Here is a 17,439-nt window from a genome sequence, read left to right as displayed (position 1 = left end):
CAGAACTTTGACAATCTCGGCAAGTCTGAAACTGTGTTGAGTGCTGTCAGAACCTGCTGTGATCATTTCAGCTAATCAGATCTGCTCCAGAACTGGTTCAGAACCTTCAGAACTGCTTCAGCTAGTCTTAATCAGTGTCACCTACACAGTGGCTGCAGTCAAGATGTCTTCAATACCCAAAGATGTTTCTTCTAGAGATAACAGGCCTGCGACAAGTGGGAATTTTGTCACCAGCAACAATGATGACAACTCACAAAATACACCAACAGTGTCTTCTTCTCCTATGGGACAGGTTGCTGATTCCTCTGGAACTTGTACTTTGGGCTTCACTGCTAGTGAGGTTGAGGTCCTTAGCAGGGCATTAGCCCACCTAAGAAATAATTCTTTTGCTTCTACATCTCTTGCTAGATCAAATACAACCTCTGCCTTCAGTGCCACTGGTTCTATTGACTCTACTTCTTGGGTTATTGATTCCGGTGCTACTGACCATATGACACATATGTCTTCCCTATTCTCTTCATATCATTTGTTGTCTGGTCAAGATAAGATGAGAGTTGTTGATGGGTCTTTCTCCACTATCTCTGGAAAGGGAATTGTTGACCTAAGCAAGAACCTCTCTCTTAAATCAGTTTTACATGTTCCCAGTCTTACCTCAAATCTTTTGTCTGTTTCAAAACTTACCAAAAATTTGAATTGTAGTATAACCTTTTTTCCTACTCATTGTGTCTTCCAAGACAGATTGACAAGGATAACGATTGGGTGCGGTCATGAGTATGGAGGCCTCTACTACCTTGATGCGGGCATCGACTCAGCCTTACAAGCATCTGCTGTTAGTAATCCGGAAAGTGTGGAATCAATAGCTAAGCTGCATCTTTGGCATGCTAGGCTAGGTCATGTGTCTTTCTCCTCATTAGAAATGTTGTTTCCTGAATTGTTTAAGGGCATTCCAAGTCAGAGTCTAACTTGTGAAGTATGTCAAATGTCAAAACAATGTAGAACTGTGTATCCAATTTCCAGCAATGAAATTTGTGCTCCTTTTGATTTGGTTCATTCTGATGTCTGGGGCCCTTCACCATTGTTTCCTTTGATGGCTTCCAGTACTTTATCAGTTTTATTGACCACTACTCTCGTTGTACATGGATCTACCTGTTAAAAGGACGGGATGAAGTACCACGGATAACCATGGCATTTTGCAAGATGATTGAAACACAGTTTAATAAGAAGATTAAGCAATTCAGGTCAGACAATGCTGCTAAATACTTTGAATAATCATTGAACTTATTCATGGAAGATGCTGGCATACTACATCAGTCATCCTGTGCTTATACTCCTCAGCAGAATGGGGTTGCTGAGCGCAAGAATAGACATCTATTGGAGACAGCTCGAGGCTTACTATTCCAGCACAAAGTCCCCAAGCAATACTGGTCTCAAGTCGTACTTTTTGCATCATATCTGATAAATCGGATGCCATCTAAGGTGTTGGGTATGAAAACCCCTTCCTTTGTTTTGTGCCCCACTCTTCCAGACTTTCCCCTTCCTCCTCGGGTCTTTGACTATATATGTTTCATACATGTGAAGGATCCAAAGAAGACCAACCTGGATCCTAAGGCTACGAAGGGAATATTCTTGGAGTACTCTCCTATACAAAAGGGTTACAAGTGTTATGACCCTATCTCCAAGAGAAAGCATGTCACCAGAGATGTGGTCTTCTTTGAGTCTCAACCCTATTTTCAGTCTTCTCAGAATCCTCTTCAGGGGGAGACAAGTGGGATGGAAGAGGATTCTCATTCTCCCTCCTTTTATGTTCCCCTATCTGCCTTGGGTCTTCCATTCTCTCCTCCTACTCCTTGTTGTGACATTTCGAGTCAACCCAGTGAGGCTCCCACTATGCCGGTTACTTCTCCTAATGCTGCAGATGTTCCTGAAGGCTCCGATAGACAACAAAAAGAGATAGTTACATACAACAAAAGAAAAAGAGGCCCTCAACCTCATGACAACAACCAGTTGGACTCGGATCAATCTGTCTCTACAACCCAAGGTAATTTCAACTCTCATACTTCTGATCTGGATCTTCCTATTGCTCTCCATAAGCCTATCCGCTCTTGCACCACCCGACACCCCATTGTTGATTTTGTTTCTTACTCACATTTATCTCCTGCCTATCACTCCTTTGTGTCTTCTCTTTCCGGTGTGTGTGTTCCTTCTAGGTACTCAGATGTTGTGTCTGATCCAAGGTGGAAAGAAGCTATAAATGAAGAGATGAAAGCAATAACTTGGGAATTAGTGGATATGTCAGAGGGGAAGACCACTGTTGGGTGCAAGTGGGTGTTTACTGTAAAGCACAGGGATGACATGTCCATTGGAAGGTACAAGGCCAGACTTGTGGCAAAGGGGTTTACTCAGAAAGAAGGGATTAACTACAAAGAAACCTTTGCCCCAGTAGCAAAGCTCAACACAATTCGGGTTCTATTGTCACTAGTAGCAAATTTTTCATGGGAATTTCATCAGCTGGATGTGAAGAATGCCTTATTAAATGGTGACCTTCATGAAGAGGTATTTATGGAACCTCCACCAGGCTATGACTTTAGTAGAAAGGTGTGCAAACTGAGGAAAGCATTATATGGGTTGAAGCAATCTCCCCATGCATGGTTTGAGAGGCTCTGTGGGGCTATGAAGAAAGTGGGGTACACTCAGAGTGGTGCAAACCATACCTTGTTCATAAGGAGACAGGATAGCAAACTTACTGCACTCATTGTTTATGTGGATGGTATGGTAATTGTCGGGAATGATTTGGAAGAGATAAAAAGACTGAAGGAGTTTATAGCTTCTGAATTTGAGATCAAAGACTTGGGTCATTTGAGATATTTTCTTGGGATTGAAGTTGCCAGGTCAAGAGAGGGAATCTACCAGCGGAAATATGTTCTTGACCTCCTAGAGGAAACATGCATGATGGGGTGCAGGCCAGCAGATACTCCAATGGAATAGAATCATAACCTGCAGGAATCAGTAGGGAAGGACTATTGTGATAAAGAGAGATACCAAAAATTGGTAGGGAGGCTGATATAATTATCCCTCACTTGGCCAAATATTGCTTATGATGTGCATGTTGTCAATCAATTTATGCACTCTCCAAAGATCCCTCATATGAAAGCAGTTGAAAGGATTCTCAGGTACTTGAAGACTTGCCTAGGGAAGGGAATTCTCTTCAGGAAAAATAATAGAATTGAAATTGAAGCCTACATTGATGCAGATTGGGCTGGATCTATTGGAGACAAGAAGTCAACCTCGGGTTACTGTACATTTGTGGAAGGAAACCTGGTCACATGGCGCAGTAAAAAGCATAATGTAGTGGCTAGATCAAGTGTAGAAGCAGAGTATCGAGCTATGGCCCATGGGGTTGCTGAACTCTTATGACTCAGAATTCTTCTTAATGAACTTGGCATTAAGGCTGAAGGTCCTCTCAGACTGTATTGTGACAATAAAGCTGCCATCAACATTGCCAACAATCCCGTGCAGTATGACAGGACAAAACATATTGAGATTGATCGGCACTTTGTTAGAGAAAGAATTGTCTCGGGTGAACTCTGTGTGCCTTATACTCCATCTGAGATGCAAATTGCAGATGTACTGACTAAAGGGTTGGCTGTAGCAAAGTTTAGGGACATGCTTGGCAAGTTAAACATGATTGATATCCATGCTTAGCTTGAGGGGGAGTGTTGGATTGAAGTCTTTGTATGTATGAGTATTCAGTTGATAAGAGTTCTTATTAGCCTATACTTAAGTTTAAGTTGTCCTGTACTAGGCCTTTGTTAATGGGCCTAATCTTGTTTAATGTTTTAAGTTGTATGGGTGTCCCATCACTAATCAGGGGCATTCTAGTAACTTCCTGTATCATTGTACTACATCATAATATAAATAATAGTACTGTCGACTGAGTAGTGCAGTTCGGCATTCCAGCATCTCTTCTTCTTCTTCTTCTCTTTGCTGCTACTTCGGCTACAGTAGTTTAGCTTTCATCCAATATTGATGGAGATACATTATGAGGGTGCTTTGAAACGTGGGCATTTATTAAATAAATGATGCCACATAGGTGTCACTTCAACATTTCTCCCATTATGTGAATCCGTATGCATAGGGACTTGCAAAAGTAGGCTTCGATTTATGTGCACGCCTATCATTGGGGGAAGCTTCACTTTAGTGCTTCTCCCAACGGGTAGGCGTTTATTCATTGTTTTGCTAATGTGGTGCCTAATTGTCACGGGAGTAGTTCTATAGCAAAAGGAACCCGTGCGGAGTCCAGGCCAAGGTAGGCCAGGACAAGCCTTTCTGCGCTTAGAGGATAGGAGTTGTCCGATGGGATGCTCCACCAAAGTCAGTAGCATTGGATCATGACCCGAAGTCCAATGGCCGGGGCACTCTTTTGGCTCAGACCGATCCATGGAAGGCGCCGCTTACATGCTAAAGGGGGACAACCATAATGCAAGGCGACCATGCGCTAATGAGGTGACTTGGCACCGATGTGAAGGGTCTCCTGTATGTCGATGATGACAGGCACCTGTGTGCCATGATGATAGGCAACCGCTTGGGCCGAAACACACCCGTGCGCTAGAGGCAATGGGATGGCTCAATCAGCTTGGGCAAGGGGCTGGTGAGGTGAAGGGTCATGCTTGAGCCAGGCCCGCATGCCAAGCCTCCCTTGAGTGTCGGCAGCACAGTGCCGGTCCAACATTGTCCCCATGAACATGTGTGCACCCATGAGGAACCCTGGTAGCCATGCTAGCCGTTAACCAGGGCCGCCCCGCAAGGGGGTGAAGGTCTAAGAGTGCCAAGGTTAGGGACCCAAGGAGGTCGACTACCCCTCCTCAAAGAGTACGTTAAGCTTTTGGTGGTCTGCCTGAAGATAACATCAATTCTCCCAAAAATCTTACAGGCAAAAATGACGATGATGTCCCTAACGTAAGCCTGCCAAGCGTAGGCAAGGCTAAGCCAGTGTCTAACTGTCACATAATGGTGCCTAAGTGTCAATAAACAGGTTCATTATTACTTTTCTCGGTTTTCCAAACAAATCAAGTACAAAACGTTTAGTAAATAAACGTCCACGATTCCAAACACATACTATATGGAGTTAAAACCATAGATAATACCATTATTAATCAAATACAAGTTCAAACATCCAAAATCTATAATTGGATTTGGTGTTGAACCAGGCTTTTAGGTCATGTTTGGTTTAACTCTAGTTCTTTCTCATTCTTACCCAAGATGAAATTCTAGAATGAACAAGACTTGGTAAAAAATGGCATGATGAGAAAATATTGATATGGAACAAATGTTTTTTTTTTAAATGATTTTTTTAGAATGACAAGTGCCATATATTGCTCATTTTCATTGTTAACAAAAAAAAAAAAAAAAAAAAACTCTATGCCAACAATTATAAATTGTCTTTCTAGGTCTCAAAAACTGTCAACAATAGATGTTTGTCGGTGGATGGCAAACGATCAATATCTGTTGGCGTAAGTTTCCATGGCAGTTTGCCAATAAGGCAATAAACATCCATGGCGATAGTTTTGTAGACCTAGGCCAACGATTAACAACCACTAGCAAAGTTTCTTTAAATAATGAAAATAAGCAAGATGGGGCATGATTGCTTTTTATGTTTCATGCTACCTTAAATTTTGTGTTGTTGGTTGATTTTTCATTCTGAAAAGATAAGGCCTATAGCAATAATTTTGTAACCAAACATTTCAATATTATTCATTATTTCTCAAGATGAACAAGAATTAAAAGAATAAAGCCTAACTTGGAGAACTAAACTTGACTTTAACTTCTACAATCCATTGATAGCCCTAGCTTGGAGACATGATCTCGGATCTCTTGCACTTTATATGTGCATCATTATTCAGTTTGTGTAATTAGACACTTGTCGCCCACGAAATGAAAGTTCAAGAAATAAGGAAGTGTAAGAGTTCACAACTCGCCAATGGGAGCTTTATAGGTCCATTTGGGAGAGCTTTCACAGCTTTGATTGAATTGTGTAAGAGTTCGTGACCTGTCAATGGGAGCTTTATGAGCCCATTTGGGAGAGTTTTCACAGCTTTGGTTCAGCTGTTTTGAAGAAGCTACTAAAAAACAACTTCACCACAAAGCCAATCTATTGGTTGAATAAAGTGTATTTGGGATGGTTTTTTAACTTAAGTTTTAGGTTTTCAGAACAAGAAAAAGGGTTAAAGCCGGCAGTCTTTGTAACTGCGGCAATAGGCATATCTAAGGCGGCAGGCTTTCGAAGACCGCCATCTACATTGGTTTAAAAGGCTGACGCGGCGGATTTTATAACCAAACCTGAATTAAACCGGTCTAAATTCCGGTTCGACAGACCAAAGCGGCAGAGACCACTCAATTTTCCTTTCCCGCCTCTTCCTCTGTTCTTTCTCATTTCTTCTTCTTCTCTCTCTCTCTCTCTCTCTCTCTCTCTCTCTCTCTCTCAATCGACTTCTTATTTCTTTGTTCTCCAACTAGCAAAGGTGACGCGGCGGCGTGGATTTTCTTCTCTTGCATCCTTCTCTCTATTTCGTATGAAGGTAAAAAAAAATTTCATCCCTCTCTCTATTCCTCACTAAACTCTGTCTCTTTCGTTCACTTGACGACTTCATCCGAAAATCTAGGTTTGCTCCGCTTATTTTCTCGTCTTTAGTGATCAAATCAATATCTGATATATGACTAACTGTAACAATATTTGGTATACATCTCTCTCTAAGCATTTATTTTTTTGAAAATCTCTTCTTCCATTTTATATGTTTTTTGTTATTTTTAGGTTTTCCTCAATTGGAAGATGCTTAGCCTTCAACCGGTAGATGCTTTAAGCTTTTAAGAAATACTCGTCTTTAGTGATAAAATCTAAGCATTTAAGAAAATTACATGGTAGATGCTTAGCCTTTTTTTTCCCCAATTGTCAGGTGCTGCAAATGTCACAACCAAAAGATCATAGATATGACTAACTTGAGCGGTACAAGGAGCAAAGGAATAAGGTTTCCCGATTGAAGAAAAAGATTGCACATACTAAAGGCTTTAAAGAATACCAAAAAATCATAGATATGACTAACTTCACCAAGGAAAACACCGAAGGCTAGAGCAGATCGTTTAATTACTCAGATAGAGCAAATCGAACCATCTGGTTGAAGGACTTCCTGCAAGTATCTATAAAATATATCGTTTCCTTTTAAAAAACAAATATTTTTCGATAGAACTTCTCTTATTACTCAAAAAAGTATTCCCTTGTGTTGCATTAATACAATTCATCGTGTTCAACCAACATATTGCTTCTTGTACATGCAATGCTCTTGTTTTTTTGTTTTTTCTTGGTTTTTGGCTTATGTTGAGGAAATCTCTTTCTGGTTCTTCTTAATGTGCTCTTGCTTCTATAGGCTCATGGGACTTTGCATCTCCTCTTTTAATACTCCCCCTTGTTGTCGTTAAGGCTCAGTTTGGGAAGAGTTCAAATACAAATATGTATAATACAAATACAAGGTTTGTAAATACAATATACAGTACAAATACATGATGTCCTACATCAGTTGGATCTGTAGGGGCTGTTGAAGAAGAGGGTGAAGAGTCATTTGCATGTCAGCTTTTTTAGAACACAGTTTTGGAGCTAGGGAGGATTAATTCTGGGTTTGAAGAATTTCAGGAAGGCTCCTCTTGCAGTGAGAAGATTCAGAAGCCATCGGTCTATTTGGGATTGGACCAAGCAAGAAGGTTATGAAATCAATGGAAGTTCTTAAGACAAAGTACAGAGTTCATGTTCTAGATTGCTGGATATTTGGTGTTTGATGGGGTTTTGTTTTTCGGACAGACTGGTTTTTTGCTTGTTTGAGCTTGTTGTATGGAAGATGTTTGTTAGGCTGCCATGTGGTTGGAGAATTTGCGTCTGGGGTGTTTCTTTTGCTCGGTTGTTTTTTGGTTTTGTAGCTTGGTTGGGAGTACGTATGTTTTTTCTTTCTCTTGGGTAACTTTTGGTCACCTTCCTTACTTCTTTTTATTGCTTTTAATAAATTTTATTTTATTATAAATGAATATGTACATTATTTGTTTATATAAATAAATTAATGTTCTTTGTTTCTGATAAAAAAAATGTTCACTCTCTTTCCATAATGGGTAGTTAATAATTTAACTTTTTCTACTATTGGATTCTTGTTTGGAGTTGCTTCTCCTGCAACATGATATAATTTAACCTACTCCTTGCAGGTTCGGTACGAAAGCAAAGCGTTGGTGTTGTCCAATAAAACCAAGAATTTAGCATTCAAAATGAAGATTTTCCAGCTTTACCTAGTCTTAAAGGTGTTTTTTCTATTGTTTTTTAGATCTAGATTGAAAAGATGATGTTCTTTGTGCAATCGATATTACTTACTTTTAGAATGTCTTGTTGCCATAAATTATATATCATTCTTAGTCTAGTATCGTTTTTGAGGTATTTTATCTTTGCTTGTGGAAAAGAGATAAGAAAGTTTTGGTTTTAGTTATTTATAAAATAAGTAAAAATAGAGGTTGAGAAAGTTTTTCTTTCCTCTTGTCAATTGTGGCACTAATCATTTATTTATGTCAGGAAAGTAAGGGTGAAAGGTAAGTGGGACTTTTCATAATCCAGATTATGAAATTCTCATATCTTAAAGTGCTTGTAACAAAGACACGTTAACTGCTTATGCATAAAAAAATGTACAATGTGGATCCTAGGAATTGGACCATCGAGGGATTTGAATTATTGTTAGCTGCTTCCTTAATGAAGAAGGAATAATAGAAAGCTAAAAATCCAAGTGTTTTGGCTAAGTTTAGATGTTGCAGTAATTTCAAAAATAAAAAGAAAAAGAAAAACTAATTTCGGAGACTGAGGGGCATGTAGGAAACATCTAGTACAATCTTGGTGAATTTTGCATGACCCTGAAAAGGATGATCTTACATGGAGTAGTCAAGCTGTAACTTCGGTGGCTACTTGACAAGGACTTGGTTTGGTCAGGAGTATGTGGTGCTCTCCAAGATAAGGGTTAAACTATTGTTCTGCAGTCTGGCTCCACTGGCCAAGGAGATTCAATGAGGAGAGATTATGGCACTTATTCAGGTGTTGAGGTTGATGCATGTTGTAGACATGTTGGACTATGAGGGCCCTTGACCTATGACACCACATCAGGAATGCAAGATTTCTGGCTTATAGAGAGTTCAATGTCTATTCAGATTGATTGAAGATCAGCTAACTCATCGGGTGTTTTGTTTATTCTATTTTTGAGTTTCTTGTTGTTGATCAATAAAAAGCATGCTCCTGTCTCTGAATCTCACTTATTCTATTTTTTTTCCTGTTTTCAGCCTTTGAAATGAATGTATTCTTCACTTCCACTTCTGCTATAGAATCTGCATTTATGATAAAATAATGTTTTGTCTGTGTTCAATCATAACACACATCTTTTGAGCTTTGACTGTACCGAATGGTTTATCTCTTGGTCCCGTTTAACATGTTTGTTATCTACTGTGTTATCATAGCTATTTGAATAATTTCTACAATGGGTTCATATGATGTTATCCTGGTTCGTATTGTAATTTGGTGCAATATCATTTTGTCATTTTCCATTTTACATTTCAATGTTGTATTTTCCACTTCTCTTTATCTCAAGTATTGACACAACTTTAGTGCATTTTGAGTACACCTGGAATGCATGTTTATCTTTCCACTAGGATTAGGAATTTGGGATTGTACGTTGGTATTTATTTGTTTGTAATTGTTATGAAGGTGGGAACAATGATTATAGAATGGATCTACACCAAAAGAACAACTTAATGACAATGCCATGTCCATGATGCAGTCCCGGCACTTCTCTGTGAGTCATGTTTGATGGAAAATTCTTGTGTTTTGTGAAAGTTATTATGTCTTATTTTTCAACTTTAGTTTAGCCTCATAATTTCTTGCTTTAATTATATAGATGGGGAGATCTCTTGGCTTCAGCTTAGGAGGGACATATTCATCTTATTGCCAGCAACAACAACAACATACTGCATCAACAGGTAGTGGTGGTGTATCCTTTGCTTCTGCAAACAATCAAGATCTTTTGCACATACATGGTTCTGATATATTTCCATCCTGCTCAAGCTATCACTCACTGGTTCCATATTTGGTTTTTATGCAAAATATCTTTGCAGTTCTTAGCCTTGGCTCTCTATTTGATTGTTTATATATTCCAAAGTTGTTTTCTGAAATACTTTTACTTTTTGCAAATTGGAAACATGCCATATGCTGATAATGCAATCACATTGCATATTTGCTTTAGATCATCATTTTCTTTGCTTCCTTAATTGATAGAAATTCATGAAACAATGATGTGGTAAAATTCTATAATCACCTACAAGAAAATTATACTTAATGATTGAATATATAGAATGAGAAATATATATTGCATATTTGCAAATCGTTTCTGTTAACAAATACGGTATTCATTCAGTGTTTTGTGCATGTAATCTGATGTCAATTGAACAACCCCATATCTTAAATATTTGATTCCAAGTTCAAATGCCTAATTTATAGAGATGACTGGTCAGTCTTCAAATTGTGCAACAAATTTCAAACTTGTGTCGAGACATTTTCATTCATTGGCTTTCATGCACAACATTCTTTTATAAAGTTTTCCCAAGGACCTGTAGTGGTCAGATTTGACTTTTCCCATCAAATGCACATATATACGAATAAAAGGTTTGTTTACATATAATATATCTTGAACCTGATGTCAGAAATTTACTGTTGGAGGACATTTGGCATCTAACTTGGGCTATATTAGGAAGTATTGATTTTATTAGCAATTTTTGTCGGCAACAATATTCCATTATTTTCTGTTAAATTTTCTTATGCTTGAAGTTGACAAGTTTTAATATAATAATGTAAAACATTTAACTCTTCTAAACCATTTAAAGTTTATCTATTGCTTTCTCTTTGTTAGGACTTTTTTCCTACCATTTCATTGTGCTCTTTCTATACTTCATGCATCCAGGAAATATAATCTAGTCATAAAGAAGGTACTTGCTATCATTCAAAATGGCTTAAAATACCTGTTCTGTTCCCTTCTTGTAGGTTAGCAGATCCTGCAAGTTTGGGCATAGTTAGAGTTGACATCTCAGAAAGGAATTGGAATGAACTTGTGAGAAAGGAATTTCATAGCTCTTTGGTTGCTGGTGTTCCATTAACTATTGTTCTTGAGCCCCCACACAAGCACAATGCCATGACGTTTCTCATGTATTAATTTGTATTCATTTGAAACTTAACATGTATTAATTTCTGATTCGAATGTATTAATTTTTTTGGTAAGAAAATATTTGAATGGAAATAGATCTTTTAAATAGCATTTATATTGATTTTTGTACTTTTTTTATGTTAATTGGATATTGTATTTAAGCAATTTGTTTTGAATATTATAATAATAAATAATTTAATTAAAAGTTTTTTATTTAAATTGATTTTTTTATGCATTATCTATCATGAGATTTGTATTAAACAAGTGCCAAAAAAATGTTGAGATTGATATAAATAATAATAAAAAAATCAAAGTTGGTAGCCATACAACCGTCGCCTTAGACATAAAAGAGCTCTTAAGGTGGCGGTCCAAAGAATTCTAAGATGCCGCCTAAAAGCGGAAGCAATATACAAACGGACCTAAGGTGGCGGTCCAAAGAGCTCTAAGACGGCGGTCATGATCGCCACCTAAAAATGGAAGCAATATATCGATGGACCTAAGGAGGCGGTCCAAAGAACTCTAAGCTGACGGTCCTGATCGCCACCTAAAAACAAAAGTAATATATTCGATGGACCTAAGGTGGTGGGCGTCACCTTTATTAACTTTGAGCTGGCGATTATGACATATTGCTGGCTTAAGGATGATTGAGCCGCGTCGGATCGGTCCTTAAAGGTGGTGGTCTTTTCTATCTAAGTTGGCGGTCTTGACCTAACTCGGCAGATGTTTAGGGGGCAGACTGAAGACCGCCGCCTTAGACCAAAGTCAGCGGTCTTCAAGCCTAAGTCGACAATCGATCGATTTTCTTGTAGTGTAATTCCTGTGTGGGGCCTACATTGGAAAGGTACAACCTTTCATTGGAAACCCTCCCAAATGGGCACTATATATTATAAGGTCATGTAGTAATGTTTGTATGGATTTTGCATGCAAGCATTACAATCTCTTATTGGTTTAAATCCAAAACAGCATTGCATTGATGTTGTGTTCATGTTTTATTGGTCAGTTCATACAAATGTTATTCAAATGTCTCATTAACATAGGCATCTTTATTATCTCTCTCTCTCTCTATATATATAACATAGAGAGAGAATGATAATTTATACAGATCCCCCTTAATTTCCTTTTTTTTTGAATTTTTTATTTTTTTTAGTTCTACATAATTGCCCATTAAACCAATGAGGAAATAATATGGGCTTAATTATTTTTAACAACCATAAAGAAATAGAAAAATTTGCTCTTCTAATGTTTAGTCAAGTGACACCATTTCCCCCCCACTTTCTCCTAAATTATCTCTAACTCCCATTTATTTATCTCCTAAATTATTTATAACTCCTATTTATCTTTTAAATTATCTCTAATTTAGTAGAGACATTCTCTCATAAAATATATCTAATTCATATTTATCCTTTATCTAAAGAAAATTTCAATTAAAAAAGTGAGTAAATTACAAAGACCCCCCTGTATTATGACCATGAGAAAGATCCCCTTTGACTGTTAAATCAGACAAAATATGTTAAATTACCAAAATACCTCACTAAACTTTTTCTATTTCTTTTTCTTGCTCTTTTTCTATTAAAACCTATTTAACCTATTATTTTCTATTTTTTCTTTTTCTCTTCTTTTCCCCTCCCTCACGATGCACGAACAACAGCTGCGGTAATCCACATCTCTCTCTCCATCGCTCTCTCCCCGGATCTCTCTTCTTCCTCTACATGGAGTGCTCCAAAACCCAAATGGGTGAAGATGATGGAGACGAATTGGGCTGGGGGTAGCGACTAATTTGGCGGAAATACAGAGGGGGCAGCAACTGGTTGTGATAGAGGGCGCGACAACCGTTGGAAGGAGCAGAAATAGAAAAAGAAAACAAATAATAAAAGATGGAGAGAGGCCGGTGGTGGATTCAACGCCGTTGAGTTCGAATCCGCCGCTACAATCAGTTGCATTGGTGGAAGACGGCGACGGGTTTGAAGGCGAAGGCGGCGGTGGAAGTGGAGGAGGAGGAATTGCTCTTCCGACGGCGAAGAGAAAGGGAGATCGGCAAGTTCTCTACCTCTCAAAATAAGCGATGTCTGCGCCTAGGTGCTCAATCTCCATGACACCAATATCTAGCTGGGGTGCTAGGCAGCCCGGACCGGATCCAGGGAAGCAACGAGGCAACCAGGAATTAGTGAAAGGATGCATGTGAACCAACATGTTCACTATTGATTGGTAAAGTGAGGGAAAGTTCTTCTCAGCATCTATATATTATTTTGTGTGATTCTCGGTAATAATCCATTCCATTTCATTTTCTTTCCGTAATGTATATATATGCGATCGAATGCAGTATTCCTGAGCATGGATTGCGGTTACTCTGTTCTTTCATTGACGTAAACAATATCGCATGGGTAGGAGATGATCCCTACATTAAAAGCGGCGAAAAGGAAACTGTTCCAAATGTAGATAATTCAGTGAATCGTCCATTCAAAACTCGAAGAGTATTCCGTAGCGGAAAGAAGAATTGCTACTCCATAGATGTGGGGAAGGGAGAGCGCGTCCTTCTCCGAGCACATTTTTACTATGGGACTTACACGGATGAAACTTTTGATCTTCAGTTTGACGACAATTATTGGGCTATAGTAAAAAATAGTAGTGCAGACCCATTTTACTACGAAGTGATATATCTAACCAAGTTTGATGCCATAAGCGTTTGCCGAGTATCTGATGCTGAGGAAAAATACAGAGGCGCGGTGAACAAAGCGAGGTAAAAATCTAAAGAAGTGTATATCGACGACCGATTTGATCGATCCCCGGCGACGACACTGAGTTGGTGCAGATACTGATTGAGCAGTGTTTCTTCATACTGTAAATAGCCTTGTTGTCCTTGGGCGGCCCAAAGCCCCTGGATTATCCTAAAGACGACCCATCTTTGGTAACAATTGGGATAGGACACAATCAGAAGCTGGATCTCGAATATGTTCTTCAACACGAAGCCATTCCCACCTGTGGTTCTCGAGGAGATGATGAAGCAGAGCTTCTTCCAGGATGTGCTGAAGAGAGGAAAATGGAAGCGGCGCAAGGACTTACAGAGGATTGTCTTGTACGACACCCTGGTGGAACCCATTTGCAGAGGTAGAGAACAGCAGCGGCGGTAATTCCCAATCTCCCTTTCTCTCTCCTTATCGCCGCTGATGTTCGTGTATCATGAAGTTGGAGAAGATGAACAGTGTTTTTATTATAAGGGTAGTATTTATAACGGTGGATTTCAATGGAAAGTTAACTGAAGGGGTTTTTGTCTAACGGTCATAGTACAGGGGGGTCTTTGTCACAAAACAAAACAAAGTACGGGGGGTCTTTGTAATTTGCACTAAAAAAGTTCAGAATTATTTAAATATTATAATGAAATTATATAATAACTCTAAAATCTTTATTCAAAACATAAAAAAATAATTATAATAGATTTAATAATATTCATATTATTAATACAAAATTCATCATGAAATTATGTAGTAACAATATAAATTATAAATTTACAAATTGTTTAATTTAAATGCTATTCAAATAATAAAAAAATAACATTCAAAAACAAAAGATTATTTAAATACTTCAATAACTAAATATCTTAATAACAAAACATTAAAAATATCTAAATAATTAAATAACAAAATATTTAATATTAAGTAATAACATTAAAATAAATAAAATTCAAATAATGAAAATTTTAAATATTTTACATATTATTTAAATATTTAAATAACAAAACATTCAACATGACTAAATTTTAAATAGTTAAAATAACGAAATTAAAAATATTCAACATGACTAAAGTAGAAAAATAATTATAAAATATTTCATAATATTCATATTAATAATAATTTAATATTTTACAAAATAAAAAACGAATTATATAATAATAGCATTAAATATAAATTTATGGATTATTAAATTCAATAAATAATTAATACTTTTCAAAATCTAAATAACAATGTTATTTAAATAACTAAATAATATTGTAAATAACTAATTTAACTTATATAATTTAATACACAGAAAATAACTTTCAAAAAAAATATTTATTAGTAATAGTTTCACAATAATAGTGTATATTCATTATATATTTATATATACACCAAAATTAATGTTAATTGTATTTTTAGGAGTTATTTATTGTATTTTTTTATAAATATGTTTTCAATAATTATTTATAAATCTAATTTTGTTTTGTTATTTAACAGAAAATTATCAATAATTATTGGAGATTATACAATTATTGTTTAACTTTTGAAATTGAATTTATTGTATTTTTGTTATAAATTTATCTTTAGTAATTATGTATTTCTTATATTTAATAATTTATTGATTAATATTTATTAGATATTAAACTATTATTTGAGATTACACTATTTGTTCACTAATTTAATATATTTTCAGTGCTTATTGTATTTTTTTAATTATTGTATCTTTATTAGGTATCTATTTATTTTCAATAACTATGTATTTTTTGTATAAAGTTTCAATAATTATTGAATATTAAACCATTGTTATCTATTAAAGATTAGACTATTAATTTGGTTGAAATTAGGAGTGTTCAAGGATTGGTTTAGTTCGATTGTATGCTATTTCACCAACCAAATCGGCTTGGACTAGTTGGGAGTTTGTCACGCAAAAACCGACTACTAGTGAAAGCCTACCAACTCGGTTTGTATCGATTTGGGTCTATTTTTGATTTGGTTTGTTTGTTCAAAAGGTTAAAACTTATAAATTAAAATTAAATTTAATAAATTATACCGGTATTATTAAAATAAGTTTATGTTATAAAATCTTTTAGATTAAGAAATATGAGAATTTTCTTGCTTTCTTGTATTAAAAACTATATATATGGTTGGGTTCATTCAATTTTAGTCTATTTACAAATGACCAAACCGAAATTGACCTAACTTGGTCGGATTGGAAAATTGCCGAACCAAAGCCGACCAGAAATACTAGAAAACTAACCAACTCAGGTCGAGTTTGATTCAATTGATTTTTAAAAAGTTAAAATATAAACCAATTATATACTCTTATTGTTTCTTTGGATTTACAACCTCTTCCACCACCTAGTAGTTACTTCAGCCACAACCTCTTCCTTGGATCTACAACTACCTTTGAAGATCCCATTGTCTCTTTCCTCCCACATTGACCACAATATAATAATTCTAGTGGCTCTCCACATAATCCTTCCATGAACCGTTGGTTGCCTGCAAAAATCTGGATCAAAGAAGTTCACTACCCTTGAGGAGGGAGTCATAACCCAAATAGAGACTAGGGCTGTCCACGGGTCTGGTTGGGTAAGTTTGAGTCATTTTCTTCAATCGACCCAACCTAGTCAGTTTACTTATTGACTAAACCGAAACTGATTGACTAAAGCAAAATTGACCCAAACTTGAAGGGTTGGTTTATCGGTTTAGTCAGTTTATATATATATATATATATATATATATTTAAATCGATTACTTTTTTATGCAAAACTGATTTTTTTGTCAATATATATATATATATATATATATATATATATATATTCAAATTTATACAAAACTAAATTAAATATTGTACCAATGTATTATATTTGTATTGGTTTTATGTTTTTAGTTTTTATCATAAATAATCAATTTTTTTTCAAAGTTCAAATAGACACAAATAAAATATATCAACCTTTAACATATAGGGTATGGACTAATTAATAATTACTTAAACAATTAAGCATATAGGATTGGTTCGGTTTGGCACATGAAAACCGAAATTGAACCAAGTTGTCGATTTATTTTTTCATACAAACTGAAACTGACCGATGGTTTTAAAAAACTGATCAACTCGGATTGGGTCAGGTCAGTTTGGTTGGTTCAACATTTAATTTGAACACCCCTAACAGAGACAACAAACATGGGGGAGAGGCACATATTTGGCCTCTTTTTTTTTGCAATAAATCCAAGGTGTTGATTTTTTGGAGTGCCACTTCTCAGCAAAAGGCCTGAATTTTTTGGAGTGCCACTGCAATAAATCCAAGCCTTTATCTGCCAATCCATGAATACTAAATCACTCTAAACCAAAGTCTGTCTTGTTCCATCGGTAGTCTCCAAATCTCCAAATTCATTTCCCTAGCAGAGCCGTGTTTCTTAATCTTATATTTCCTGACCCAAGGCCTCCATCATCCCTACTCCTAGAAAACACC

At 36.4% G+C, this 17,439-nt stretch overlaps 2 long non-coding RNA genes across 4 annotated transcripts; both read left to right on the top strand.

Moving 5' to 3' along the window:
* Nucleotides 1-6,441: 6,441 nt before the first annotated feature.
* LOC148843011 (uncharacterized) lies at nucleotides 6,442-11,477 on the top strand. Of its 3 annotated transcripts, XR_016103719.1 has the most exons (6): nucleotides 6,477-6,575; nucleotides 6,951-7,022; nucleotides 8,239-8,331; nucleotides 9,770-9,857; nucleotides 9,960-10,041; nucleotides 11,099-11,477. It is a non-coding gene; the product is annotated as an uncharacterized LOC148843011 (long non-coding RNA). The 3 variants fall into 3 exon arrangements; XR_016103717.1 differs by lacking the exon at nucleotides 6,951-7,022 and having other exon boundaries at nucleotides 6,442-6,575; XR_016103718.1 differs by lacking the exon at nucleotides 6,477-6,575 and having other exon boundaries at nucleotides 7,022-7,187.
* Nucleotides 11,478-12,842: 1,365 nt separating this feature from the next.
* Nucleotides 12,843-14,531, top strand: LOC148843010 (uncharacterized). The gene is made up of 2 exons (XR_016103715.1): nucleotides 12,843-13,468; nucleotides 13,579-14,531. It is a non-coding gene; the product is annotated as an uncharacterized LOC148843010 (long non-coding RNA).
* Nucleotides 14,532-17,439: the final 2,908 nt, after the last annotated feature.

This window comes from Nelumbo lutea, chromosome 8 (assembly GCF_056320005.1).
Source record: "Nelumbo lutea isolate HS-2025 chromosome 8, American lotus-T2T, whole genome shotgun sequence".
Taxonomy (NCBI): domain Eukaryota; kingdom Viridiplantae; phylum Streptophyta; class Magnoliopsida; order Proteales; family Nelumbonaceae; genus Nelumbo; species Nelumbo lutea.
Note: the sequence above shows the minus strand (reverse complement) of the source record. Positions and strands in the feature narration are given on the sequence as shown.